Source organism: Falco punctatus, assembly GCF_963210335.1.
Source record: "Falco punctatus genome assembly, chromosome: 4".
Lineage (NCBI taxonomy): Eukaryota > Metazoa > Chordata > Aves > Falconiformes > Falconidae > Falco > Falco punctatus.
In genome coordinates, this window is record NC_137583.1 from 6593456 (window position 1) to 6604242 (window position 10787).

Sequence of the window (10787 nt, forward strand, 5' to 3'; positions counted from 1 at the left end):
ACACACAAAAAGACAAAATAAGCCCCAAAATAGTTAACTGTTTGGTGACACTTCAAGGGACTGGCCTGCTTTCTGACAGTGTAGCAATAATTGTGTTACACCAGTAAGTATGAGGTCTGATTCTCACTGTATTATGCACATTACAAGTGCTCAAAAAATTAGGTGGCATTTCTTAAAGAACCCAGATACAACGCAGATGCTTGTGGCTGTGCTGATCCCTGCATTTATTGTGGGATGCAGCCTGTATTTTTGCCTGCAGCGGTACAGTCAGATTTGTTGTACAACTTCCTGTTAAATTAAGGGAGAGAATGAATAAACATGTAAACCTGTTCAGTTGCTTAATATATTCACAAATCAAGGCTAAAACAGTAGCTAGTCAAAGAAGGTGTAGAGTCTAGCACATTAGAAAACAAAGTTCTCTTTCTCCATGGCTCTTCCAATGGGTTTTTCTGTCTCCTCACTTCCATGAGCAGGCTGAACTTGTCTTGTGAGGTGCTCCTAAAAATGCATATTAAGCTGTCATGCTAACGTAAGGCTCCTCAGTTCTAATCTACTTCAAACCAGTAATTTTACACTCTTTTGAGTTTTCTGCTAGTAAAAGCTTCCAGAGTAACACACCTCTGAGACTGTATCACTTTGCTTTCTCCTAAATAGGTACAGCATGGGCTATAATGGATGAAGTTCCCTACAAGCGCTGCTATATTAATGTATCTCAGCCCTGACCCATTCTTGGAGGTGCATCTGGAAAGGTTGGCTTTTGCTTTATAGGAATTTCAACACCTGGTTTCTGCATCATATTTCTGTGTCTAAATTTTGATTCTGACCTCAGGAATCTAGGCATTTTTTCTTAATCCGGATCTTAGATTTGTGATAGTTAGGCTACAGGATGATACACACATGAGCACTGCTATTTATGTTGCTCAAGAATGCAGTTTTGCATGATCTGGCAAATCAGCTAATATACTTACACTTCCTTAGATTGCTTAAAGGAACATAAATAAAGACGCAGTATACCTGCTTTAATCTATGCCCCTGAAACCCAAATAATATTGCACTGGCTTCCTCTGTAGAGTCAAGGCAGTAATACACACATGCCAACTGCAGACCAGCACCTTTCTCAGACACAAGAAAAAAAATTAAATTGAAGTGAAGATATAAGAGCTCAGGAAATATTTCGAAGGAAGCCAATAAAAAAGAAAAGCTAGAAACTGACACTCACCAATAACAGGATTCTTAAAGCCTCAAATTCGATAAACCCGCAAACCAAAAGAAATTAAGCAGGCTTTGCTGTTTCAGGACAGCATGCTATGGGATTTTAACAAGATTCATAGGTATTAAAAAGTAATTACATAAATTGGTTATTTAAAGTCAATATTGATTTGTTGCCAGATTCTGCATATCAACAATTGCACTTGAGTGTCCATTTACTTTGCTCAGAAATAAATACTCCTGCCCAGCTGCATGTGTTAGTTGGAAGAGAATCAGTTTTCACCACTGGCAAAGGGACAGGTTGTTATCTCAAGCCACATGGTTCATTGATTTATCAGTGGTGGTGTAAATACAGAAATTTATAGGGATGCTGTCAAGATCCTTTATTTAAAAGCCTTTTTTGGAAGAAGCATGATAGCATGTTCCCAGGTAAGAAAGTGAGAGGCTTTCTAAGTATTTGGACTTATTAGTTGGTTGAGCTAAATTATTTCCTTTTGATGCTTCTGGCTGGCAGTTAATTTATTTGTACAAAAGTATTTAATGATGCAGGGAGATTGTTATTGGTGGTTTAATTATTGTTTTGATCAGAGGTTCTGTATGGGTGGTAGTACTCCTAATAAGATAATCATACTTTTTCATCTGTTAATGAGTCTTTGGAGTATTCCCAACACAGTTTTAAGTCTTAGTTGTTTTCCCGCTCTTAGTTTAATTTCTGTGTTTCATTTGGCTTGCATAATGAAACAAGATGGGCTGCTTTACTGCTGTTTATAATCTGTCTTCCTAATCTGGTTTTCTGTGCTTGGGCTGATGAGGATTTTCCAGAACTACATAAACATTTCTAATCTGGGGGGAAAAATCACTTTGCCCATAAATTGAGACAAATAAATTGGGTATTTGTTCTTATGTAAATTACAATACTGTATTCTCATTCTGGTATCTAAACTTTATCATTAAAAAACATGTTGTCTGCCTCTCTTTTCCACCTGTATCTCTTAAAAAAACCCCAAACATTCCCTGTATCTCTTCCTGCCGATACTTGTTAATCAGTATTGGCAAGTTCATAGTCAAATACAGCAAAATAATGACAATACAGGCAGTATTTGGAAGTTAATCTTAGCAAGAGTATGCCCTTACTGAAGTCGAGGGTACTTGAGTATTGGGTGTTGATGGTAACTATCTTGTACAGATGTTAAGTTGAATTGTGTGAGAAGCTGGCAAATGGATAGAAATATTAAGAGAAGAACATAGAAGAGCAAAGTTACTATAATATAAATAGAGGGGCTTTGCTCTTCTATAGAGATGAATATTCTAGTTCTTACATTATCTTCTATATAGAGTATTTGTATACTCAACTTTACACTGTTTTGTGACCATACTTGATTTCCCTCTGTTTCTTTTATTTTATTCTGAGTTTATTGGGCCTGGATCTTATTTGCTTTGAAGTCAATATTGGTTCTCTTACAGTAATGTGCATACAGACATGGCCCACACTGCAGAAACTTAATAGTTGTGGGGGACATGAAGAAGCAAGTGGCATCCGAATGTTCATGTGTGCTGCCTGCCACATGCACAAATAGTATTTCAGTCGTCTATGATATTCATGCAGGTGCCTGTTACAAAAATTGTACTGGGAGAAGGTGATAGGAAATTCCTCCTTCTCATCTGGAATGCTGTCATTCTCGTGACACCATGGAAAAAGAAATGTAAACATTGACACATATACTAGAATACGATCATTCCCCTTCATTTGCCTGTTGTGCTAACATCACTTGTTGACTGACCATCCCACAGAAAGTGGAGGAATTACAAACCTTGCAGAAGTCCAAAGTGAGCATCACTTGGTGAAATCTGACCCCATTTAATCAGACCATAATTAAAAATAAATCAAGAAAGCAAACTCAAGGAGTTAGTAAGAAGTGCAATCTGATTGTAGTATTAGAATCCAAACCTATCCAGCCACTCCAGGAAGCTTGACCTTATGATGAAATGAAACAAATCTTTTCTGTAACATACTATTCTTACAGCAAAAAACAATTTAATATTTTCTTCATTAACTAATGAAGTTTAGTTTCATGTGAGTAGGTTCCTTCTAATGTGAGAGCAACACAGCCTTAAACACGTCTTGTGAAAGGCTGCTGGAGGGGTTGAATGAATCTTGAAACCCATGGTGATTCTTGGGCAGCTTTTAATGCTTCAGATTAGCTTACCCTACAGCACAGCCATGAACCCTGCTCTGCACACAGAGTTTGTGCTGTGGTGACCAAGAGCATCTTTAGATCTCTTACTGCAGTCAGTAAGCATTTTGTAGCAGTTCACACATTCATTAGATAACTAGCAGCACCCTCAAAGCTGTTAAACACAGGCGATACTTGTGCAGTACTTGAGTGATGCGACCATCTTACCTGCACAATTTCAAAAGCATCAGCTTGATTTGCTGAAGAACATTTTGTCTTAGACCAGAAGCAAATCCTAGTGCATGTCAGCATGCAATCAGTGTATGAAGCAAACAATTTCCACTTGTGCTGTAATGTGCTGAAAACGTTACATGGGCTTGAGGTTTAGAATGACCTGTGCTAGCAGAGTCCTTAAGTGCTAAAGGAAGCGCTCCCAATCCAGCTTTACCTTCGGAGCTGGGCGATGGCTTTTTGTGAGGTCATTGTTAGGATCTCTTTGAGACTGCTTCACTGTTTCTTATGTGATAAACTGCTTCGCTTGTGCCCCCTCAGAGAGCTTCCCAAGGCAGCAGGACATGGAGGAAGATCTAGTAATATTCTGGGGATTTGTTACCAAAAAAAAAAAACCAAACAAAAAAACCCAAAATAAACAATAAAGATAGGAATGGAAGGAACTAGACTGAAGGAACAGGCCTTGCTGTTTCTTCATGTATTTTATTAGGTATCTCAGAGCTGAAGAGGTAGCAATAATTTCCTATTTGGTACACATAGTGAACTGGGGCATCAACCACATCTGCCTATAAGTAACAGGAAAACTGCAAAGTTACTTACAGTTTCTTCTCTCAGCTGTCCCAGGCTTTAGCCTGAGAAGTTTTTCCCTGTATTACGTGCCTTACACATGCAAGTCTTCAACTGCTTAACTGAAAAAACTATGAAAAGCTGGCAAGTATCCTAACATCCAGTCATAGAAAGAATGAGGAGAGACCATGCCCTGGGGAAGGTGTAGGATGCCATGGCACTGCTCTCTGTGGCCAGTATTTCTTAATAGGGGCAACATTGTCATAAAACTTCCAAAGGTGGCTTCAAAGTGCCCTCTTCTGCTGGTAGTCTGGAGGGAGAAAATATTTATACATGCCTCTGCATTAAAAGCATTTAAGCTATGTGAAAGATTGCATGCTTTTATCCCCACCTGTGTGCAGGGAAACTTAGAATAAGGAGCAGGATTCCAGATCTGAAATACTGGACTCTCATAAACCTCAGCTTAAGGCTTGTATCGCTTCATCAGTGACTTGTTTCCTTTACAGGTGAAGGGCTCAACTCTCCACCATTATTCAAGGAAAGTTATGAAGGACTGTAGTGTGAGTTAGCTTCATTAATTACTACTGTTATGAACCTGGGGAACCCAACTAACACTGGACCTCATATACGGGGAGCTGTTGCACTAGTACAGATTAAAGCAAAACATCTCTGAAAAGTTAAGTCTAGACAGACTAAACAAAGGGCAGGGGAAAATTCACATGTATGTAAAGTGAACAGCATCATGGCTGGTAAAAGCCAGGGTTCTTTCATGAACTTGTTCTCCTTACAATGTTGGGAATTAATCTGTAGTGTAAAATAAACCAAACAACTCAAGTGAGGTACAATAGCTATTAATAGGAAAAAATAAAAACCGGGTATACAGCAGTCAGGTGAAATGAGAAGGAAGCAAAAAAGCAAGTGGAAAAAGCAGTCAAGCATAAAAGAGCATGCCTAGAAGCTGAACTGAAAGGTGGGTGTCTCATGCTGCAGGGACCAGTTTACAGATGCTTTCTTCTGCGGCTGCCAGCTAGATGTCTAACTCAAGGCCCTGTTGCCTTTTTTTTGTCAATTAAAATGACTGATATGGGAGCTACATGGGCCCTGAAGCCTTCTTGTGCCAAGTCTAGAGTCTCGAAACCAGAAAGCAGGCAGGTGGAGAAGGGAAGGTACGGAGCAAACCACTTGGATCTCAGTTTCTTCCTTCCATCCTGCAGCTGAACCAGACCAAGCATATCTGCACGCTGACAAAATGCCTGTTAAAGACAGCTGTCTTGAGTATTTGAAACAAAGGAAAGTATTGCCTTAATAACTATTAACATCCCCAATGTCCACACCATAAGCTACCAGCACATCTGGCACCTGCTGCTAGTGGCAGGAGCATCTTTAACAAGGCCACTGAAGGAGATGGATGGTCTGAATTGCACTTACCTTGTGTGCCATCAGCATGCTTTTGCAACAGCAAAGGGAGGAGTCCAAGTGGCTCTTCCCTTGTGTCTGTATTATGGTTCCTTTGGGGCTGAACAGATTGTCTTTCACAGGGCTGCCAGCTAAGCCTTTCACCAACTTTAAAACTGACATAATTTTCAGACTGAATAAAGACTGAAAAAACAGGAAGAGCAAAGCAGAAGCACAGGGATGCTGCTCAGTCACCCACAGGAGGTTATCTTCTGGGCTAGAATTAGCCTGATTCATTGACCACAGAAACAGCAACTGCAAATACTTCAACATATGTCTCTGGTTATTATACCAAAAGTATGAGCTGTACATTGATGCCCATGGGAACCGTGGAGAGCATTGAATGTTAAAAAGTCTTTGGTAATTTTTGTTCTTTAGCACTGTTGCAAAATAAAATACCGTATATCTTGGAATAAGACATACAGTTCTAAGCTAAGAGCTAAACATCAACAGCATTTGTGGAGGAAGTCCCTATAGTTAGGAAAAACTTAGTGAAGTGCAAACTACTGTGTTGAGCTCCCTGTGGAGAGTTAGACTAACCCGGCTTAGCCTCAGCTCCCCTTTGGGCACCCTGGGCCATACTGGTTTGCCCTGCAGCTCTTGTAATATCCTTGTTTCCTTCACAAACACCAACTTTTGCCCCATTAAGAGGCTAGGTTGCAGATGAGGGTTGTGAACGCTCCCAGGATTTCCGAAGTGCTCTTGGATTCCCCACATAAGATACAAACCGTAATTCCAGTAAGACCAGTATATGGTAGTCATACATCTACGTTAGGTCTAGTCTCACAACCATACTCAAGCAAATCTTTTACTCTAGAAGCAGGGACAAAATTTTTTAACCAACTTGTATCTAATTTGAATTAATATATCCCTAACTTGAAGCAGTCACCTCTGTGTTTTGCTCCTGCAACAACACTTGTGATGTTCCTGTAGTTGAATTATGCCCACTTCACCAAAGGGGAATTCTCTGCACAAGGATGTACCCCTTAAGCCTGCTGTCTGTGCACTCAAAAGTTCAGCGCAGTCAGAGGGACTTCCTGGCACTTGCAGTCTCTAAGAATGTGGCCCTAATTAATGTAGCAAAACAAAGCCAAGCTGAATGTTTCACTGAAAGAAGCAGAAAATCCTGCTTAGGGAACAACTGCTTGACACTTATGCCTGGGTACTGATTATCTAATGCTGTTCACGCAGCTTGAAAACTTAGCTTCATAAAAGGTTTTCCTTAATACGAGGGAATGACAGAAGGAAAAGGCAGTGTGATACTAACCATGTATGTGACTTACTGATACAAGTACTGAGGATTTAGAGAAAAATTAGAATCCCTCTTGAATTACTTAATGTAAACAAGAAAAACAGCTTTTTAATGATTAGGAGTCTGATGATCCTAAAAGACATATGGCTTATTTTGGGTGAAGCGTTCAGGTTTAATTTTGTAGAAGCAGTGGCCTACCACAGTCTACACCAAAACAAAAACAAGTGCCAAAACACAGTAAGAGGTTGAACCGTCGTGATTCTTGGACGTTAGCGTGCTGTCAGTGGTAGCTTTGGTTGAATAAATGGAGCATACTGAGAAATTTGTGGGTAGCCTCAAGCTGGGGGGGGGGGGTCACAGAGCCTCAAGAGCAGACCAATTTAGAGGAAGAGTGTGTGTGCCACCTTTCTGACATTGCCAAAAGTGTGGACAGGTTGCACAGAGAGCGAGCTGCCATGGGAGAAGGGAAACTGAGCAGGCTGGGTGGTAAATAATCTTAAAAATAGGACAAGACATATTTTTTAAGGCATAGTATCTTCTTAAACTGCATTAGCACAATTGCTGAAGATGATCTATTGCCTGGAGTACCAGAAATGGGATGGAATATAATAGCAAGAAGTCATGCACTTAAAGATTAATTAGAATAACTGCGAGTAAGCTCAGAGGTTCATCAAATGTGAGATTATGAGAAGAGGAATCCAGGTACGTTATTGGTTGTAGGATAACTATGATGCCACTGTAATGTGGTCTTAAAAATGCTAATGTATTCTGGGATGCATCCAGTGAGGTATTTTCAGTAGACGACAAGGCATTAATATCATTGTACAAGGCAGTTGTTAAGACCTTGTTTAGAACAGTGCACACAGGATAGAAGGTAGAGAGGACTCCAGAAGAATGGAAAACCTATTTTTGGAGAAGACTAAACACACAGCAGAAAGACTGAGGCATGAAGATCTAATTACAATTTTTATAGTGTCACTTTAGTCCCTACCAGAGAGGCAAAATTATTTAGTTTGAAGGGTAATAGCGGTAAAGAAGAAATGGCTATGAATTGGTAGTGAATAAATATAGGCTGGAAATCAGAAAGTTTCTACTTTTGGAAGAGTGGGTGCTAGGAAAGCTTTGAAGAGAGAAGGCACCCAGGCTGTCTGAAGGCAGGTGCCCTGTGGCAGCATAGCTATCCAGCTCATCCTCCAAACGGCCTGATAAAATGGTGCTGGGTGCCTTGCATATTGCCATTCCCGCGAAATGGATATGAAGAGATTTAACCCCTGTATGATAAGATGTGTATTGGCGGTATGACCTGAAATGGCCCCACACTTCAGGTTTGCTAACATACCAGAAGGTCCAGAAAGGAAGATTCAGCTTCCTTTTGGTGCCTTCTTAACATCCTCCAAATCACCACAGATGACACAAGGCTAACGTACCATGAAGCCAGCCAGTTGAAAATTTGGTAGCCACCCTTCTGTGCCTGACAATTAGTAGGACATAGAAGCCAGTGTGCTGTGGCGAAACAGACCTTTTAGGTGTTCCAGGGATCAGGCTGGTGCGGATTGTGTTGCTTATCCGATGTTATTTGTTTTCCCCTGTCGTACCTACCGAAAGCTAATCTCCAGCATCACCTGAGCGTTTTGAAAGGGCATCTTTCTTGTTGCCCGCCTGAGAACTTCGCGGTGCTTCTGACTGTTGCGGGTTTCTTCCCACCGCGCCCCGCAGCTCGGGGCTTTGGCAGGAGGAGCCCTCGGTTCCCCGAGGCTTTGGCAGGAGGAGCCCTCGGCTCCCCCGCGGCCCAGCTCGGCGGGGGCGGCCCCGGTGACCGCCGTGGGTGCGGGGGTGGTCGCCGGGACCTCTGCAGGCTGGCCGGTGTGGCTCGCGGCTGCCCGGGCCTGCACTCCAGTATCCAGCCGGTGTCTGCCGGGACTCAATTAGGCGGTGCAGAAGCGGTTTAATTAGAACAGTTCCTTGCACCTTGCCAGCCCGACGGCGGGGCTCGGCCCGAGGCGCGGCGGGGCTCCCCGGATCGGCATGGCGAGGCCCCCCCCTAGCGGATGGCCCAGGCCTCGCCGCGCCCCTCGGCGGGAAGGGGAGCGGGCGGGCCGCCGCCGGGCCCTGCTCGCCTTACCGGGAAACGGAATCGCGGGGGAGAAGCCCTCCAGCCCCGACGGGGCCCTTGGGCGAGCAGCGCCGCGGCGGCTGCCGAGCCCCGGGGCGGTTCCTGCCCGGGCGTGGGCCCCGCTGCGGCGGCGCGGAGCGGCCGGGCGCGCTGTGCTCGCTCTCCGGCGCGGGGGAACCTCTCCGCTTCTGTGCTTCAAACCACTGGGAAACGGAGGGTTCCCGTCTGCGCGGAGAGCAGAATCCCTCCCGCGAGGGTGCGTGGCTGCCTGCATCCTGCTTGGTGTCGCACCACATCGCTCGGGAGAGATTGGAGCCCGGCGTGACCCCCCCTGTGCCATCGCGTACAGACCAGTGTATGTAATTTGCCCGCTGGATGCGTAATTAGCAAGTTCATGGTTGCATTTGTTCTTCCTGCCTGCTGTTCCGGCACTGTTAGGTCTATTTATTTCTTGGCACTTCTCTACTTCAGAGACAAATGATTACAGCTTACTCTATTCCGTCTGCTCTTCCCCTCCGAATACTTATTTCTTGTTGCTATCAACTAGTGTCCACCACAACGCGCAGGGCACGTCCCCGCGAATAATCCCCGCCGTAGCTGTTCGGACAACGGCACGGCGGGTGCCGGCCCCGCTGCGAGCGGGCTGGGCGAGAGGGCCGGGCGAGCCGGGCCAGCGCCCGCGGCGCGGCGGCGCGTCCCTCCCGGCGGCGAGCGGAGCGGAGCGCGGCCTCAGCGCTGCCGCCGCAGCGGGCGGATGCGCTAGCGGGCTGCGCGGCGGCTTTTCCGCGCTCAGCTCCCGCTGTCCCGCCGCCGCCGTTCGCCACAGCCGATCAGCGGGCTCGTTGCCGGCCACCGGTTCGGTCTGGACCGCCTGCGCGGAGCGGGGCGGGGAGGCGCTCCCTTTCCACCCCTCCGTCCCCGCCGCACGGGCAGGAGGAGCGCGGTGTTGCACAACCCGCTTCCTTTTTCTTTCGCTTCGCTGCGCCGCGGGCAGCGGCGGCGAGTGCGCGGGGCGCCGGTCTCCACCCTGGGGCGGGGGGTGTCGGGGCGGGGGGGGCGGGGAGGGGGGGAAGACAGCTGCCTCCCGCTCCACGCAAACGGCGGCGCCGGCACGGCCCGTTGGCTGCGCGGCCCCGCGGGGAGGGTCGCGGTCGCGCGTGGGGGGCGCCATCGGGCCCCGCGCCCCGACCGCCGGGGCCGCCTTCGCCCAGGGGGAAGGGGGCTGGATCCTCGCCGGGGTACGGGGGGGATGGAGACGGGACAGCGCATTCCGCGGGAGGCACCGGTCGCCTGCCGGGCTGTGCCCCTGCCCGCGGCGGCGGAGCGAAGGCGGCCAGGCAGGGCGGGGATACCCGCCCTGCCCCGCCCTGCCTCAGCCCGGCCCGGCAGAGTCGCGGCGGCGGCGCGTCCCGTTACCGGCGGCCGAGCCCGCGCTGCCCCCGGCGCGGCGGGAGCAGGTGTCCGGGGGCAAGAGCCCGAGGCAGCGCGGAGGGGGCGGGGCCGGCGGCGGGCCCCGCGGGGCCGGGCGGGGCGGGCTGCCCGGGCGGCCGGCGGCGCGGCGACGGACTCGGCGCGCCCGCGCCAGGAGGGAGCCGGAGCGCCCGAAAAGCCGTGAGGGGAGGGGAGGGGAGGGGAGGGGAGGGCGGAGGGGCGGGAGGGGGGGAGGCAGGCGGGCGGCGGGCGCATGCGCTCTGGCGGGCCGTGCCATATTGGAATGAGGCAGTGAGCGGAGCGCCGGGGAGCCCGAGCCCCGGCAGCGGCGCAGGGCTGGAAAAACTCCCCGCAG

General features: G+C 47.5%; 1 protein-coding gene across 1 annotated transcript in view; it reads left to right on the top strand.

The window, feature by feature from the left end:
* The first annotated feature begins 685 nt into the window (after nucleotides 1-685).
* SFMBT1 (Scm like with four mbt domains 1) overlaps nucleotides 686-10787 on the top strand; it is an 89635-nt gene continuing 79533 nt past the window's right edge. Inside the window, exons 1-2 of the mRNA XM_080386303.1 lie at nucleotides 686-749; nucleotides 5720-10787. The gene's annotated coding sequence lies outside the window, so the exon portion shown is untranslated. The remainder of the gene's footprint in view (nucleotides 750-5719) is intronic.